This window comes from Camarhynchus parvulus, chromosome 3 (genome assembly GCF_901933205.1).
Source record: "Camarhynchus parvulus chromosome 3, STF_HiC, whole genome shotgun sequence".
Lineage (NCBI taxonomy): Eukaryota > Metazoa > Chordata > Aves > Passeriformes > Thraupidae > Camarhynchus > Camarhynchus parvulus.
In genome coordinates this window covers 36,903,424-36,921,209 of record NC_044573.1, presented here as the reverse complement: position 1 = coordinate 36,921,209, position 17,786 = coordinate 36,903,424, and the positions used below count along the sequence as shown (strand labels likewise).

The window sequence follows — 17,786 nt, the reverse complement described above, 5'->3', positions numbered from 1 at the left end:
GCCAACAATTTTGCAAATATATGTTATTTACATAATCATTTTCACAGAAATATGCACAGTATTTCCAAGATCTGTTTGTGAATAGTGTTAATTAGAAAGGTAATTTATCTTCTAATGGACCCTAAAAGTGATTATGGTTGCCTCAGTCATACTTTCTTTGTTTACGGATTGTGGCTCAAGAGATTTTTGGGAGTATCTCTTTTGTCAGTCTAGGTGTAGTGCTTAAAGTCCATGCATTTTGAGTACTTACAGTCCTTGCATGTTGTTTCTTAGGATGATAAATCATGTTTCCTACACTCTAAAAATCTGTATTACATTAGCTTCAATATCAAAGAAATTTTGATTTACATATGTTGTGAAAATGAAAGCAGTGCTTCCCATTCTCCTTATTTTTCTTCAAGTTTTTCTGTGAAAATGTGGATTTTAAGTCTCAAGCTTCTGGAAAAGAGTTATATCTCCCAAAATGCAGATTTATGTACTTCAGCTGCTGATTAATGAAGCCATAATATCTGTGACTTAAGTCAGATTCTTTGATATGATAATTTTGATGAAGCAGTATTCATGTAAGCTTTTGGGGGTATTCTTTGTCATGCAGTCCTTCTTCTGCCTCACACCACATTGATGAAAGTCAGTGCTGAAAACTGGAAAATCCAGCTGCTGTATTTATTTAATGGAGTGAGTATGCAATTTATTTTCTTAGTATTGGATAGGCTTTAGTGTCTCAAAAAAGAAAAAAAAAAGTGTGATTAGTTTGTGCCCAGTATTTGGATCTGCTTTGAGAAAGGGTAACTTGCTACAAAGGTTCTGGTTTTGCCTTGCTTTCCCCAAGGCAGTTGCGTGTGCTCCTGAAGAGGAGTCAGTAGACAGTGAGGAGTGAGGCCTGAACAAGTTGTCTTCATATTTATGCAGATTGCCTAAGGAAAAACTCCCAGTGATTGCTGTCACCCTGTTGTTATCTGAGAGAATGATCATTCTGACAGAGACAATTGCTGCCCCAACATTTCTGTTAACATGAAGATTGATTCTACCTTTAGGCATTATTTTCAGGTCTCAGTGGAGCTCCTGAAGCTTTTTTGTTTCTCTTGTACATACTTGCTTCTCTTCTTCCAGGCTCAGCATTAATAAAAATATATCAAAACGCAAGAATTAAAATTGTAGACAAAGGTTGTTACTGGGTACTGTATTCAGATTGACCTTACTCAGCGGCCGCTATGTGGATATATTTTCAGAGAAAGGCCACATATAATAAGTATTCAAGATCCCCTTCAAGAAGGATCTGGTGTTCAAATGTTGTTGCCATCACTGTGTATATTATCAGAATATATTATCTATTTTTATATATAATATAAATATAGTATGTATTATACATATATATAATATATTATTTGTAGGTATATAATATGTATTTTTAATTAGAGAAAACTGTAGAATGGGATTTTTTAGAATGTAGTTGATTGTGGTTTTTTGTGATCAAGCTTCAATTCTCCTTCGCAAGGATATACATTAGTCCTAAAATAATCAGAAGGCTGGCAATGATTTGGTATGACAGCTGAAGAAAACATCTGTAATCTCTTTTGACAACATAAGTTATTTAGTATTTTTAAAGTTAATTCAATATTTCTGAATGTAATCATATTCAGAAATTCCTAGCACAAAACAAATCCATTATTGAAGAACTGTGCTTATTATTTATTGTATTTAGCCTCCCCACAGCATGGGTTTTAGGGTTTTGTAAAAGAAGCTGGATATTAGTGCCAGAGGCCAGCAGATAATGAGATGACTTATTCCTCAGCTAGAAGGGGCTATTACAAAAATTAATTTTTAACATGTCAAATGCATTATATATGCAGATAAAATTAACAGAAATATAGCATGTCATTTCCCCTATGTTATTTTTGTATTGCTATGATTTATTTCTGCAAACAATAGAAAAAAGCACAGTTACTCCCTGAGTTGTGACAATATGATTGAGAGCTGGTTGAGCATCCACCTCCCTGAGTAGGCCTGTGTTGTCACTAAATGTATGCTGCTGTAATCTACAAACCAAATGTAAGACAGTAAAATTTATTCAAGCAAGAAATACAAATTTACCTCTCTCTGATCAGGATTCCCACCAATTCATCACTTTAATGTATGCTTTGCCTCAGCATAAAAACCTGCTTAAAGGGCTTTAACTTATTCTGATATGACACGTTGAACAAAGTAACACTATTTAGGGAACAAGCCCTGTTGCAGTTATCACCACTCTTAACTTGATGAATTCCAACACTGAAAATAATTTACTGAAAATGACCTGTTGAAGTATCACCTATTCCGTGAGGAGGGAGGGGGGAGTAAATTCCCCTCATAACACAGCTGCAGAACCAAATGAAGGTCATGGGGTCACATTTCAATACTGAACTTGTTTTCAGTTGTGTTATCTCTAGCTCATGAACTTCTGACTTTGTTATTTAGTATGTTTGGTATATTGATTAGGAAAGGTTCTGTTAGTTCACAATGCTGGGAAAACAAAGTAAGGCATCCTTTGTGTCTTATTTGTTGTATTAAGAATTGTTGTTTAGACACTGTTTGTTATTGTCTGTTTCTCCCTGCTGGATCGTAGTCTTCTAGATCTTCAAAGTTGGTTCAGTATGAATAAATTAATTGGTGTTTTATGTCAAATATAGGAAAATATTCCTTTTGGAACCCAGTTGTATGACATTGCATAGGATTCTGAGTTGGTAGAGCAGTACAACACTACATGGAATTTGCAATGCCAGGTGAAATTATACTTTGCAATTTCTCTACATAGTTGAATACAATGTGAATGTGATTCCTATTGCTAGTCTGCATAATATTCTCATTATTGTGACACTGGGTGTGCCCAGAATGGAATACATGGAGTGTAAAGTCAGCCCAAGCCCATTGGTATCCAAAGCTCTTTTTGCTCACAGTTGTGTTATAACGTTCTGTGTTTGGTGGAAGTGTGAATATACCCCCATGCCAGTCTGGCACATGCAGGAAGACATTTGATCTCTTTGGATTAACTTGGGTATGAACATTGGTTGGTTTATTTAACAACAAAGACCAGTTGCTGATCCACTAAGCTGATATATTTATCTAGATTGAAGTTCCCCTGTGGGCCTATTTGTCTGGAGCCAAGCTCAGCTGTTTTTGTAGCAGCTGTCACCGGTGACTCCCTACATCCTACCATGAGCCTTGGGAGAACACTGACCTTGGCCATCTCCTCGCAGTCTTCCTCCATTGTAGGGCTTCAGTGGTTGATCACAGTTTCACAAAACATTTCACAATGATAATTTAATATCTGTCCACAACTTTAGGCAAGTCTTACTAGGATCTTTGCAAGACATCCTTCTTTCTACAAGTAAGTCAAGCTATATCCTTAGTGCAGCTGGAGTTCTCAGCACATGTAAACACAACACAGGTCTCTCATCTAGTGAACTACAGTGATACTTCACTACATTAAAACCTCTCCAGGCAAGCTGGTCTTCATTCTTAGGGTTACAGCAACCACTGTGGATCTGTAAGTCTAAGACAGAACAGATAAAAAAAAGGGGTGCTGATTTTTTGAGATAAATATATGCAAGGAAATAAAAATATTAATATCACCTTAACTGAATAAAAATTGAACTCCTGGAAAGCTACTCTAATGTCCTGCTGTTGGACTACAACACACCCAGTGCAGTCTCCATGTCTGTCTCTAGCATGTAGAATCTTGTGGCTCTTGATCCCCTGGTATTCTTGGAGGGTGGTTCATGGGGTCAGCCTTGTTGATACTGCATTGGCTCTACTGCTTTGAGCTCCAGTTTTAAAATAAAATGTTTTCTCACATAATTTTTCTATCATATACTGCTTCTTAAACTGTGTGGTAAAATAGAGATTTAATGGGTATGTCAAAACAATCCAAACATTGTTCCCTTTATGTTACTTAGTGACCTAGAAACATTTAGTACTGGTGATTTAGTGAACAGCATGTGGGGCTAGACTAATCTGGTTCCTCTCCATATCACCCAAAAGTTGGGAAAATTTGTCTTTTGGATTTTTGCCTTGGGTGTTCCATCTTGCCCTGCAGAGCTGCTGATGTTGTTCCCAACACCAAGGAGTGGTTCAATCCCTTAACAGTTAGGTCTAGATTTGATACATGCAGACTGACTGCTGCCAAAAACAAGTGCCCAGGTCTCCTTCAGTTTCTGTCAGTGTGGAATAAGGAAGCCAGTCCACATATATGGTATGATATGCTTTGTAGCTGAATCATGGATGGGAAGTTTTCTAAATCCAAAAAACCAAGTTTTTTCAGCTCTTTTTGTAATGATTATTTTCGCTTTCAGCCTTTCTCATAATAATCACACCCTTGAAACTTTCCCATTTCTTAAGAGCATATGTATGCATACACAATGTGCATGTTATATGTGTGTATCTATATACAGTGAATATATATAAAGGCAGTGTTTGCATATGGGTAAATTACTCCTAAAGGAGTAAATAATTTTTGATTCTATGATTCTAATTTGGAAAAAGCCTTTTCTTCCCCCTCTGATCTGTTTCTTTTATGCTTCCAATTTTTCCTCTCTTAACTTCATTATTCTGTTTCTTTTGCATTGTTCTGCTTTCCTTGGCAAAGGCAGAAACTTCTAGGATTCTAGTTCTTCTTGCCTCTTATTAGGCCAGTAAGGCTTGGGAATGAAAAGCACATTAAAAAGTTGGCTTCAGAAAAGCTGGCTGCTAGGGAAGGTTAACATTCCCTTTTAAATCTGATTTAATACAATTCTTGGTTTCTCTGCTTATTGTAAATAATATCCTTATAGAAGTTGTTTATCATGAGGGGAAACAGTTTCACTTACACAGTGTTACAGTTAATTGCTGTTGCTGTTTCAGCCACATTAATCATGCAAAAAAATCTTACTTGGGATGCATTGTTAGTAACAGTGTCTTTGGCAAATTTAACAAAACCTCCCCATAAAAATGACCTATGTTAATTCTCTGGACATGTACTAGGTCTTCTGGGTTTTTTCAAGAAAGAAAATAAGGATTTCATCTATGTGCTGATAAATATTTGCCATTTTGCAATTACCAGCATATGATATCATAAATGCATAATAGTTCAAAGTCTTTTGAATATATTTTTGTTACTAATAGATCTTTCTTCTTCCATAATGAGCATAATTTTTTCTTATCTGAGAATTATTAGCTGTTCAGTTGTGATCCAGCTGTATAATTTATGTTCAATTCATTGGAGGGAAAAGAACCTAAAGAAAAGCACTGGGAATTTTTTTGTAGCAGTCAATTTATAAGAATAAATATGTCCAAATTTTATTCCTCTTGTCTACAATGAGGATTACAAAAACATTGTCACACATTTATATCTAATATCTGATGTACACAGTTTAAACCAGCAATTTTTGTTCATAATTTGTGTTCTTCTTATACTAATTCAATTTTGCTGTGAAGTTCCTCCAAATACCTTTCTAAATATCTGACCAAATTAGCTATTTCTGTAATTTTTTGACCCTTTAGCTTTCCATGGTATTTAATTTTTGATTTCAGTCACTATTTGGAGCTCCCACATGCCATTAAAATGTGCGGTTTCAGTTGGATGATGGGCTTAAAATGTTTAATTGTTTTATTTAAATAAATCTTGTTCTGATTTTGACTTGCCTAAACTGACACGATTGGGTTCATTAAGTGTTCAAAGCATCTTGCTGAATGGACATGTTGGCATTATACATCACAGTAATTTTATCCCTAATCATTGTAAACAATTTTTTAAAAGTCATATTGAGCTCAGTGAGGTTATTTGCATATAGAATTATTAATACTCTCAAATTCATATACTGATAAAGTCTGTGTATAGAGCATATGCTGTGAAAAAATTTACCTGTTTACAGGTGCTGATGCCCATACCACTCTAAATAGGGTGTGAGGGAAAACTGTGATCAGAATTTGGCAGACTTCCACTGTATCTGAAAACACCATACAGTTTGTAATGGCAGTATACTGTAAAGGAACATTATGTGTTAAATCCTTTTGATTCATTTCTAAAAGGCTCATCTGAAGCCTATGATACTCAGACTCAGCATTTCTGATCTACTGGTGTCTGCTTCCACCATCTGCTTTTGCAGAACTATTTTTACCTTAACAAGTATCAGTGACTGCCACTGAGTGGCCCTTTGATGTGCAGTCAATCACAGACAAGAATAAAATTGTATAATAGACTATAATTTCCTGTCTGATCATAAGCTCTGCTTTTTGTGCTGGGTGATTTCCTTCAAACTAATTGACAAATGCACTGGCACAGGGAGAGATGGGCTGCAGCTGCCTGTGGTTTGTCAGAAGGACAGAAGGAAAGGAAGTCTTGAGAAGTACTGAGGTGTTCGTGACATTGAGATGCAGCTTCTTCTGGGAATATTCATAGTTAGAATGAAGAACTTGTATTTTTTTCAGCAAAAATGGCTGTCCATTCCTTCAGGCTTCAAAATATGTTTTGAAAAAGAGAAAATCACATGGAAAACTAACTTGCTCATCTAGCATCATTCCTTCTACCAAGGGACAATGGAAACACAGCACACAGCCCAAAATAATAACCTAATACTGGTCTACCACATTTTCTTTAGCAAGCTGAAATAATTGATCAACACAGTCAGACTTTAAAACCAAAGTTAAGAATAACTCTTCTCTTTCAAAATGCATTGTACCTCATATGCCTCACAGAAATGATGGTGCATTTTTGTTTTCCACCCACTGTTATAAGGTGTGCCAACCAGCATTTTTGCAAGAGAATTTGTGGAACTGTGCAATGGAGATCTGTTTGGGCAGCAGTGACCCATTCACTAAGGTTGGATGTTAGGTGCAGTCTGTACTAGTGGCCTCTCACAACACTTCAGTTTTTCCAATGGAAAATAGTCCGTGTATAGAGAATTATATTGCATTACAAACATAGATTTATTTTTCTCCTTGTTCAGAAAATTTTAACTTCATGCCTTGCTCAGAATTCTTTGTCTTTTCATGCTGAGCCTGTAGGAAATTTTTTTGGGGGGAGATGTGTTAATTTTGATTTAATGAAATGAATATTTTAACTTTAGAAACTGTTTTAAAACAAGTAAGAAGGAACAGATTCATCCTGTCATCATCAATTCAGCTGTTATTTCACATTTTAATTTATGTTTATCTTGCTTTTGACATAGCAAATCTTTTGAATAATTTTCTTTATTTGGCATTCTCAAAATTATAGATGCCCAGAAAATCTTGGGCTTCAGTACATATGGCAGGGGAAACTGTTCTTCCAGGGGAATTATGACCTAACTAGATAAACAGTTTTCTTATTCTGATATTTAAGACATTTTGATCTAGCATGACAGTAAGCTAAAACTTCAGATTATGAAGCCTCCATTTTAAAGTTTATGGAATTACTTTATATAGATATCTTAGTCTTTAACAAAAACTTAGTTTCTTAGCTTTTTTGTAAAATATACCTCAAAATTATAAACCTGCAAGCCTTGAAATATCTAAGTTCACATGATCTATGTACTTAGATGTAACCAAGAGAAAAATCATGATGTTCTCTTCCTCAAAGTTGCTGATGTGTTGGACAGTAAAGGTAAATCTAGAAAAACAGATTGGCAGAGAACTGGTATAACAGCAAGAAACTTACTCAGTACATTTATGGCACAGCATAGCTCCACGTGGTCTTCAGTATTTGCTGTGCTTATCTATAATTTATACTTGCTTTCAGTCTACTTTGAATTGGTTTCAAAAAACCTAAACAACAAAACAGAAGCAAAATTGCTTGTATGTGAAAAGTCTCTCAGTTTCCATCCCATAATATTCAATTGGTATACTGTGTGCATCACCAGTTTTTAGTCTTTTGAGAGACTTACTGTATTTCGGCATTTTATTATTTGGGGTTTCTAACTTTTCGTTTTTGTAATAGTATTTGAGTCATGTGCCCAGTAAGCATTTTTGTGGATTGAAGCCCATACTCTTACTTAGCAAGCTCATGTCTACTTCTGCTCAGTGAATGGGATTTGGCTCTGTACTGAAATAATAGCATTGGAGTTCAGGGGTTTAAACACAAATGTATTATTAGATAGATATATTTAATATATTTAAGGGGCGAGTGTAAATAAATATATTGTGTAAATTTTAAACAGACCCAATACATTTGTCTGTGTGTGTGTGTGTTCAGACAATATAGTGAGTTTTTAGGATTCTTGTGTGACACTGAGATGTTTGAAATTATGTTTCTTTTTTCCTGCTAACTAGCAGTTTTATAGTAGGAATGTCAGACTATTTTTGGCAGTCAGTTTGGGCCATATGTTTTTTTCTCTCAAAAGTGGCTGCTGGTAATTTTGTTGTGTCAAGGACTTGGAGGTGCTTATTATTATGCTGTGAGATAGATAGGAAAAGTAGATGTTAAAAAAAAAACCAAAACAAGAAAACCAGACAAGGGTGGGAAGAGCTTTGAAAAGCTCAAGAGGGAGAAAATTGTCTTCTATATGTGGTAAATCTTCAAGCTTAGACACAAGAACTTCTATTTTTACAAGTTCGGCAGAAAAGCTGGGTACGCATTCCTATGACACAATTGTAAATTTCTTTGGCTACCAATGATTTTGCAGTTCTCTTTTGATTTAAGGGGTTAAACTGCCAGCTAAAATAATTTTACTAAAGCTAGAGTAATTACTTATTATCTTTAACTCATCATTACATTACATCCTTAACAGATGTAATTTTGCCATAAGAATTTAACTTTAACCCATCAGGGTAGACTCCAAGTTGCTGCAGAAATGGTGTGGCCGAGTTGGAGACTGTGACGCCACAGGCCCTGGGCAGAGTGTGGAGCCCCTGGGGAAGCCAGGCAGGGACAGTCAGGGCTGATGGTGTCCCCAGCGGTCTCCCTGGTAATGTATCTTCAGGCTGCTCTGCCACTGCCCTGGTTTTTACTAGTGAGAAAAAGGTCTTGGGAGAGGAAAAACAGTGGCCATGGTTTGAAAGGAGTAGGGTGAGGTTAGCATTTAAAGGTGAAGGGCAGGGATTGGACTGTCCCAGAACATCAAAGCTGATTTTCCTGCTAGTCAAGAACTATTTGGCAGTAAACTGGTAAAATGGAGATACTTAAGAAAAAAAAAGTTGGTAGAATGTAGCCTTAAAATTAAGTTTCCGTTAAAGAAAATCAATTTCATTTGCCTATTGTGCTTTTTAAAACAAATTAGGACGTGATTGTAGTGATACTGGGATCCCCTCTAATGGGATGAGTAAAAGCAAAGAAATGTGGACATTTAAAAGCTGACATTGGATCTGCAAACGCCAAGGCAAGAAGCCCTGTTAGTTTTCTGTTCTCCAGAGTAGCCAGCCTCTTCCTCTCCCTTCAAGCAATGCATTTGGCTGTACAGCATCCAGCCATGTAGTGGTTGTACAGCCCACTGTCCTGGGCTTTATAGAGCTGTAACAATGTTTATTCCCTGGAGCTTTGGCTTGGTGTCACTTTCCTAGTTCTTGTAAAAATTAAATGAAGTGAAACAAAAGGTTTCTGTGTTAATAGGTGGGTATGTAGATATTTTTTTCTGGGACTTTTTTTGTTATGTGTCAGACTAATCTTTTTCTGCATAGCTACTCTGATGATATAGATGCCATTTTAATCCACATTATAATGTGGATTTTATAAATTTTTATACTTGTTTTGTTCTATACTGATCATCTACCATACTTCACAAGGTGAGAAATCTCCTTCCTTAGTCAAGTGTGACAGCTGCCATATTTATCATATGTTTGTTTGCCTGGAATTTCAGCTGTCCAACAATCTTTCTGGTATTTAGATGCATGTAGGTGCTACAAGAAAATTATATTAAATTTCATATGGAACTGCAAATAAGTGCAATTTAAAATGATGGAATCTCTCCCCATTGAAGTCTTCACCTTGATCGTTCCTTTTATAGCCTTAAAGATATTGCAGTATGTCCTACTTCAGATTTTCTGACCTTCTTATGAATTTCATTGAACTCATGCTGTCTTTGCAAAAAAATGGACCCATTCTTTCACAGGACAGGAGTAATTTAAAAGCTGCAAGAGTATACATTTTATTTTTAAGTGTAATACTTCCTATTAATACAGAAAGCTGTAGCATATGGCTTGAAATATGTGGAATTGAAAGACTCTTATCCATATCCAAGACCATTAAAGAACTGTATGCATCTATTTAAAATGAAACATGAATTTAGGTTGATTCTGTATCAAGGAAGTTCATGGCAGCTTGGTGCTGACATAAGCAGCCAGTAAATCAGGGCGAAAAAATAGCATTTTTAAAGAGACTTATAAAGGAAATGCCAACATAATTGTAGAGTTGAGTTAGCGAGCTGTGAATTCCTCCAGCTTAAAGAGAATACTAAAACTGAGTGAATTAATCACAGTAAATAATTTACTGGACAAATTTAGCATGTCTTGGATTAAAAGGCACACTTCCTAGAACAAAATTAGGTTACTGTGAGAATTGCTGAGTTTAAACATTGCTTCACTGCAATAGAAGAAAGCAACTGCATGTGCGCACATAGCTCTGGAGGAAAAAAAGAGACTAGTGCTGAGCTCTTGTCTTTATTTGCCTCTGTTCTTGGTTTGGGTTACTTGCTAGTGTGAAAAGTCAGGAGGAAGCTGTTAATGTGCCTGCTTGTTACTCAGTATTACATTTTATTGGAGTATGTGTATGGAAATAGAAACCCAGGACATCTGCAGAAGAGTACTCTTCTTCAGAAGAGACTGTTAAACCCTTGTAAAAAAACAAAAAAATCCAGCTGTGAATGTGTTATTGTCTCCAGCAGCAACGGTAAGCAAAGACCCTTCTGAAGAAAGACCACAGGGCAGGCATAGATGATATTTCTCTATTTCTCCCTGGTGTCCTTCCAACTATTTTTAACTCAAAATGGCAGGAGCTTTAAATTGTATTTTCCTAAAAATGGGGGTGAAAATTGTATTATGGTATCTGTTATTTTTTACTTTCCTTGAAGTTATAATTTCCTCTTTGCCTCAGCATATGACTGAAAGGTGTTGCTTTTCTGAGCTCAAAACCTACATATGAACTATTTATTACATACTTGTAGATATTATTCTTTTGTTTCTAGTCTAGATATTACTGAGCTGCCTGAAACTGCCCATTTCTTTTCTCCCCTTGAGCCAAAATTATACATTGTGCATCTACCACTTCTCTGGCAGAGTTTTCCAGAAGGGCCGCTGCTATCAGTATGGGCAAACATAGTGCTTTTGCCTCTTTTGAACATAGTTCTCATATAAATTGATTATTATGGGCCTTAAATCTTGTGATGGAGGTGAATCTCCTGTCCCTACTCACCCTTTCTGTGCTGCTCATGACTTCGTAGATGTCATGGTTTGAGAGGAAGTGAGTTTTTTGGGATGCTGTGGTCAAACCAATAGGTGCTCAGATTTGAATATTGGCACCTGGTGTGGCCACTGAGGACATGGATAGGCCTCTGAGAGCACAGGCAGTTAAAAGCAGAGAACTCCTAGGAAAACCTTGTCTTGGTTCCAGTCAGGGAAATGTTCAGACATCCCCTGCCCAGCTGCTGTGGCTAGGCAGGGGAGGGGAAGCCACGCGGCTGGGTGAGGTAGGCCTGGGCCCTGACGATGGAAGGGTGGAGGAGCACCAAGAGGCATCAGGCAGCCACCCTCTCCTGCCCCACTTCCCCCCCAGAGAGAGAGAGAGCCGGTGTCTGTGCCTGCGCCACCTTGAAATTTGATAGCACAGTCGGCCGAAGAAGGAGAAGGGGGAGCGTGTGGCAAGAAGGTGCCCGGCAAGGCAGCTGTGGGAGATCTGAACAGGCAGAACCTGAGATTTTTAAACGTTTTCTTGGATGATGGAAACCTTACAAATGCTGATCCTCCTGGAGCTGGATGAGAAGAGAGATAGAGATGAGATAAGAGGAAATGGGCCACAAGAGAAGTGAAGAAGAATCTTAGGTGGGAGGAGGTGATGGAGTGGCCTTTGGCTGGACTTTTCTTGTATAGCCATGGACAGACCCATTGTTTTTCCTGTCACACCCAGACTGCATTTAGGGGGAGGAAATGCCTCAGAGCCAAGGGAGTGCAATGATGTTATGTGAAAGAGTGCGTGAACAGAGACAACGGGTGAGGAGGGTGGTTGGTGCCCTCGATCTTCAGTGTAGGAGAAGATCTCTGTTCATGAGACCCCTCGGCCCCAGGGGGGTGAAATCTGGGGAGGACAGGTGTCCTGAAAGTGAGAGACTGTGCTTTTTTTGGAACTGGACCAAGCACCCTTAAAAAGAAAACCCTAGAAGCAGCTCTGGTCCATGCGCAATGGTGAGAGCCTGGGCATGGAAGGAAGAGGTCAGCGATGGCAATGATCTCCGCGGCGTGCCACGAGTGATGTGGAAACACAAGAGGTCTCAACTGTGTTTCCAGGGGAAGCCTATGGCACAAGAGGGACTCCTCACTCCTTGATGAACTGAGAATTGATTATCTAAAGAGTGGTGGTGGACTGAGAGTTGGTGATCTGAGGGATGAATGTATTGGAAATTTGGTGGGGGGAAGAGGAAATGTTTTTGGGTGGTTTTCATTCTTTGTGTGTTTCTTTTTACATATAATTGTAGGCTAATAAAATTTTCTCTTCTTTATTTCTAAGTGGGAGCCTGTTATGCTCTATTCCTGGTCACATCTCAGAGCAGACATCAGGGAGAAGGTATTTTCATGGGGGCACTGGCATTGTGCCAGCGTCAAACCATGACAGTAGAAAACTGTCATCTGGTATATATTTAGAATTCATGAATAATACTGTCTTGCTTTCCCAAAACAGTAGTTTCAATGAAACCCACTGGTTATTTTTATTTTAAAAGTAAATAAAACCATCAGAAATCTCAATCTTATAATATGAGTTAAAGACCAAGGAACCTTTTTTTACGATATTAATTTGGTGTTAGCCAGCTCTAAAGATGTTTTCCTGACACGCTGTTCCTTTCACCAAGGGTGAGGTTTTATAGATGATGTTTATTTTAGATTACTACATTGCTCTGTGGGACTACATCATAAAATCATTCGTTAGGTGAAGGTAATTTACAAATGATCAGAAGCAACCAAATTACTCCAGCTTAATGAGTTGCCACTTATTGCCTGTGTAGGCTCTTTTTCTGCTGCGGCTGTGAAGTTGGCTTACATTAATGTGAATTAATTTTATTTCACAAATGCAGTGATGGAGGAGATCTAATCCTTCCAGTTATCATGGCTCAGCAGTGAGTGGGAATGCATTAAGTCAGGGTTGACTTCGTTGCATATACCTGTCACTCTGGACCTGGTGCAAAAACGCACACCAGGGCATTTTTCCAGGAAAATGTCATACCAATGCATCAATAGCTGCAATGGCAACCCACTCATCTTGAGGTAGTGTTCAAGCTGTTGGTTTTTAGCCATACAGACTGAAATGGGTGAAATAATTTCTGAGATACTATCTTCCTCCTTGTGTGGACAGCAGAGGTTCTGTAGTTGGATTTCCTTCTCTAAAGAAGGGAATTTTTGGCAGAATGTTCAGTGCAAGGGCATCAAGACTTGGGATCCTACTATCTCAACTTGGCTCCAAATTGTCAGAATTTGGCAACTTTTCGATGAAAAGACAGCTTTTTGATAGTTTTCTTGGAGAGTGCTAAGGATTTTTTTGCTAATTGATGAAAGGGATACATGAAGTGCTATGGGACTGGTTATTCCAATGACTATGAGATTTTATCACATAGTGATGTCAAGGAAAAAGTCGGGCAAGCCAGCTGGCCAGAACTTTGTGGCAGTGAGAGCCTCCAAAGTGGGACCTGATGTAGTGGAAGTAGGGTAGAAACAAATGTGGAGGTGACTGAACCACCCTGCTCTCCAGTGCTCTTGGGAACTAAAGGTGTTAGGAAGGTCTCCTTTTCCAGTGCAGAACCTAAATGCAAAGATATGTGAAGAAAAGGACCACATTACTTCCAGGCTGCTTAAGTGCTGTGGAAAATCAAAGTTCAAAGAATTTTGCACAAAGTTGTTTAACCACTTGATTTGCCTTTCATTAGCATGTACAAACTGATTGTGTAATACAAGCCTGACACAACTCTGAGTTATTCCTTTCCAATCCTGACCTCAGCTTGCACAGTATCTTCAACCCATATTTTTCTATTTTTTGTTTCTCTTTAGTCTTTTGCTTTACTTCTTTCCCTTTTTTCAGTTCCCCTAGCACCAGGAAATAACAATAAAAAGTTGTGGAATAAGATTTAGTGCCATCCCATTATCTTGTGCTCTGCTGCTAATTTCTGAGACTGCATAAATCCTACAGTTTCATTTCTACAATTTAGGTTGTACAAATTCCAGGCAGCAGCTGATATTGACTGGAGTTTATAAAGCGTCCACAAATGTATCTAATACTAATTGAGTCTAAAGATTAAAAGACTAGAACAATATCTCATGTGATTGAAGATGCAGAAGGCCCAGGGATATGAAAAATATGTTACCTATGTATTTTATTCACTGAAATAAAAAATATACTTGGAACGGCTGTCTTAATCCTGTGCCTTGAGAGGTGATACACAGTTGTGTGGTAATAGAGGGACTTCCAGGACATTGCTGCACTACTTTATCAGGAGGCAAGGATTTTATGTTGTTTCAGTTCCTACCTTCTCTTGTTTTACTTATCCTTTCTGTGAATTTTCCTGGCTTTAATCTGTACTAAGCTGGCTAGCTATACTGGATAAATTATTAATCACAGTTTATGAGAAAAAATTAATACTGAAAAGGAAGGGAGAATACTTTCAAGTGTGAAGTAGTCTAGATGTAGGTTTTTGAGTTAAGAAGAGTTGTGTTCTCAAGTCATGTGCTGAGACAAAGAGGATCTGATCACCACAGACAGATATTGTCACAAGATTTTTTTCCCCAGTCTTAGGAAAATAACATGTCAAAGGTCTTCTTGCCTGACCTCAGCAGAGAAAGGGCTTTTAAGAATAAAAAAAACAGTTTCCCATACTTTACACTGTCTTCAGGTTAAACTTTTGTGACCTTTTTTTTTTTTTTTTTTGTCCATAGGAAGAATGGGGAAATAGAATTTACTAAGATCTTAAATTTTAAATATGTGTATTCTTTTGCCGTGAATGATGCATTTATGTTATAGCTTTTCTTTGATGTACTGCAAAGAAAGATTGTGCGATTCACTACTTTAGGAAGAAAAAGAATTGGTTGTTTTATGTCAAAACTAAAAAGGAAATTTGTGTTGTGTATGCCGCAATGTAAAGCTGTCTACAACTTCCTTTCATTCTTGCCACAGTTCCTTCTGTTACTTTGCTTCTCTGTATCAAGACTGTGCTTTCACAGTTTGTTCACAGGCAAGGCCTAAGCTTCTCCAATATTTTACATTTGTCTTCTCCATTAACAACTGGAAATGCTGTTGGACTAATAACAATGGGGATTAAAGCTTTGAAACTTTTGATACAATTTGCCAAGGAAGACAGGCTGCTGAGTCCCAGGACTCTGGAATGTGGCCTGTTGAGATTCCAACAGGGGTCCCTGCCCCCAAGGTTTCTTCCAACCTTCACTGAAATTCTGCAACTCCCTGCACACCTGCCCCACGTACTTGTGTCTGAGTAACTCTTTATTTCTTTTGGATTTCTGCCAGCAGTTTAGGCCTCAGGTAAATTCTCTTATCTCCTGTTAAGTCAATATTTATTTAAATTCCAGAGGACAAACTTTATATTCTAAGTCCTTTCAATACATGCATTGTTTAGAAGAGGTCTGGAGTGTCTGCACAATTTCACCTGCAATCTCTTGAATAAACATGTGCTGTTAAGAATATCAACTTGGTATTGATTATTTTTTATTGAGGTGAAATGTCAAAAAGAAACTAAGTTTATTTTTCCTAAAAAGACAGCTTGAAATATTATATAAATGAAATTCTGTTTTTATTCCACAGACTGAAGGTTTGTATTCAATCTTTTTATACTCTGTGCAAGTGAGCAAAGGTCTCTTCTGTTCTTTTGCATTAAAAAGAGTTGTTGGATAGCAGACTATATAATAGAATAAAAGTGCTTAAGGGCAAAATATTTGTTGTTTAGATTTTTCCAACAAGCAAATTTGGCATTTTAGCCTTTTTTTCCAAGTTAGCTCTTCAGACTTCTGTGCTATGAAGTGCAAAATGATGCACTCACACTCATTTCCTATGATTGCTTGTGGTAGGAATTGAGACTTAATTTCTTATACCTCATACACATTGGGAGGAGTTACCTGTTGTAACTAAATAAAAATAAATGTATTTGAGAGAAGGATTTGCAATTCATGATGTCAAATTTGACATACAGTTCCAGTAAGTGGTTTTGGTTTATACTGCCTTTAAAAATAAATACATAAATACCACTGTGCAATTATTTTAAATGGTGCTGGTTTTATACTTATTTTATCAAGCACTTTCCTTTTACCACCACATTTGAATTGCAGTCACTGTATCTTCTTTTTTTTTTCATTTCCAAAACCAATAGCATTGGCTTTTGCAAGACTCAAGAAAAAGAGGGTTATGTATTTGTTAGGAAGAGCTCTTTGGAGATACACATGTGTGCATTTTATGTATGTATGTGAGCATATCTGTAGAAATATCTTAAAATATATATAGATATATATAGTCACCGTTTAGCATATTAAAAAAATATAATCCCCATTGATTTAACTATATAGTTTGCTAGTGGCAGGGATAGTTTTATTGACAGTTGAGCATTGTGTGTTCCTGGAAAGATGGAAAATGTTCAGTTGCCATTGGCAGTAACTACTTTTTGTCATATACATCCTCCTTTAGTCTCCAAAGCATAATCAAAATAAAATTCAAATTCCACTGCTACTTCTGATCAGTCTGAATATACAACATGCACAGTTATCTCCAGAACACTCTTTAATAGAAATCAAACCCATAATGAGATGTACTGCAGGAGACTGCATAACACACTGCAGGGCACCTGCCTGACACTGTATTGTGAAAACTTAGCCCGATTTTAGTACATTAAGAGGATACTTTTAAGTGCAAAACTTAAAATGTTGCATATAATTTTATTAGAATATGGCCTTATTCCTTAAAGCCAGATCTGAATTGAAGATGTGAAATTGCAAATACTTACAATGTCGGTGGCTGAGAAAAACAATGGTAGCAATCTCAGCCATATTCAAATGTTCTTAAAGGATCTGAGACCTTTGGAGCTGTCTGGTAGACTGTACATTGGAAAAATAAAATAAAAAAATAAAACTCCTATTTTTAGTTTTAAAAATAGTTATTTCTTTAAACTCTATAAGTACTTTTGAGCTTATGCTTCTGTCAGTCAACAAAAATGCAAAGGAGTAACATCTTCAGCTAAAACATTGCAGTGGGAATAGGAAAAAATCTTTAAAAAGACTGGTTGTTGCAATCAATACCCAGGTAGTTTAGGTGGCAGGTATAATTGACATAAATGATTTTTTGTTTTATATTGAGTTTTGCTAATTCCTTTGCTTCCTGCCTGTGAAGGTATTAGTTGAAGCAGTCCACTGGGAGTATGTCTACTGTACATACAACCTCCGTGACTGATATGGATGTAATGAGGTTTTTTCCTTGTTTCATAGGTCTTGCAGTCATGCCCCTGACCAAGGGCTCAACAAGCACATTCAGGCTTCTTATGAAAAACAGCTCTGCCAGCTGAATGGCAGGAAGCTTATGAGTTTGTTTGCCAGGCTTCTCTGGGTGTATAAACCAGTTGCTGCAGCTCTAAAAATGATATGACTGGTGCAGTAGTGATTTTCTGCACTGAAGG

At 37.2% G+C, this 17,786-nt stretch overlaps 1 protein-coding gene across 1 annotated transcript in view; it reads left to right on the top strand.

Annotated features, from left to right (window-relative positions):
- PRKN (parkin RBR E3 ubiquitin protein ligase) overlaps positions 1 to 17,786 on the top strand; it is a 674,960-nt gene that overhangs the window by 104,717 nt on the left and 552,457 nt on the right. The gene's annotated exons all lie outside the window — the stretch shown is intronic.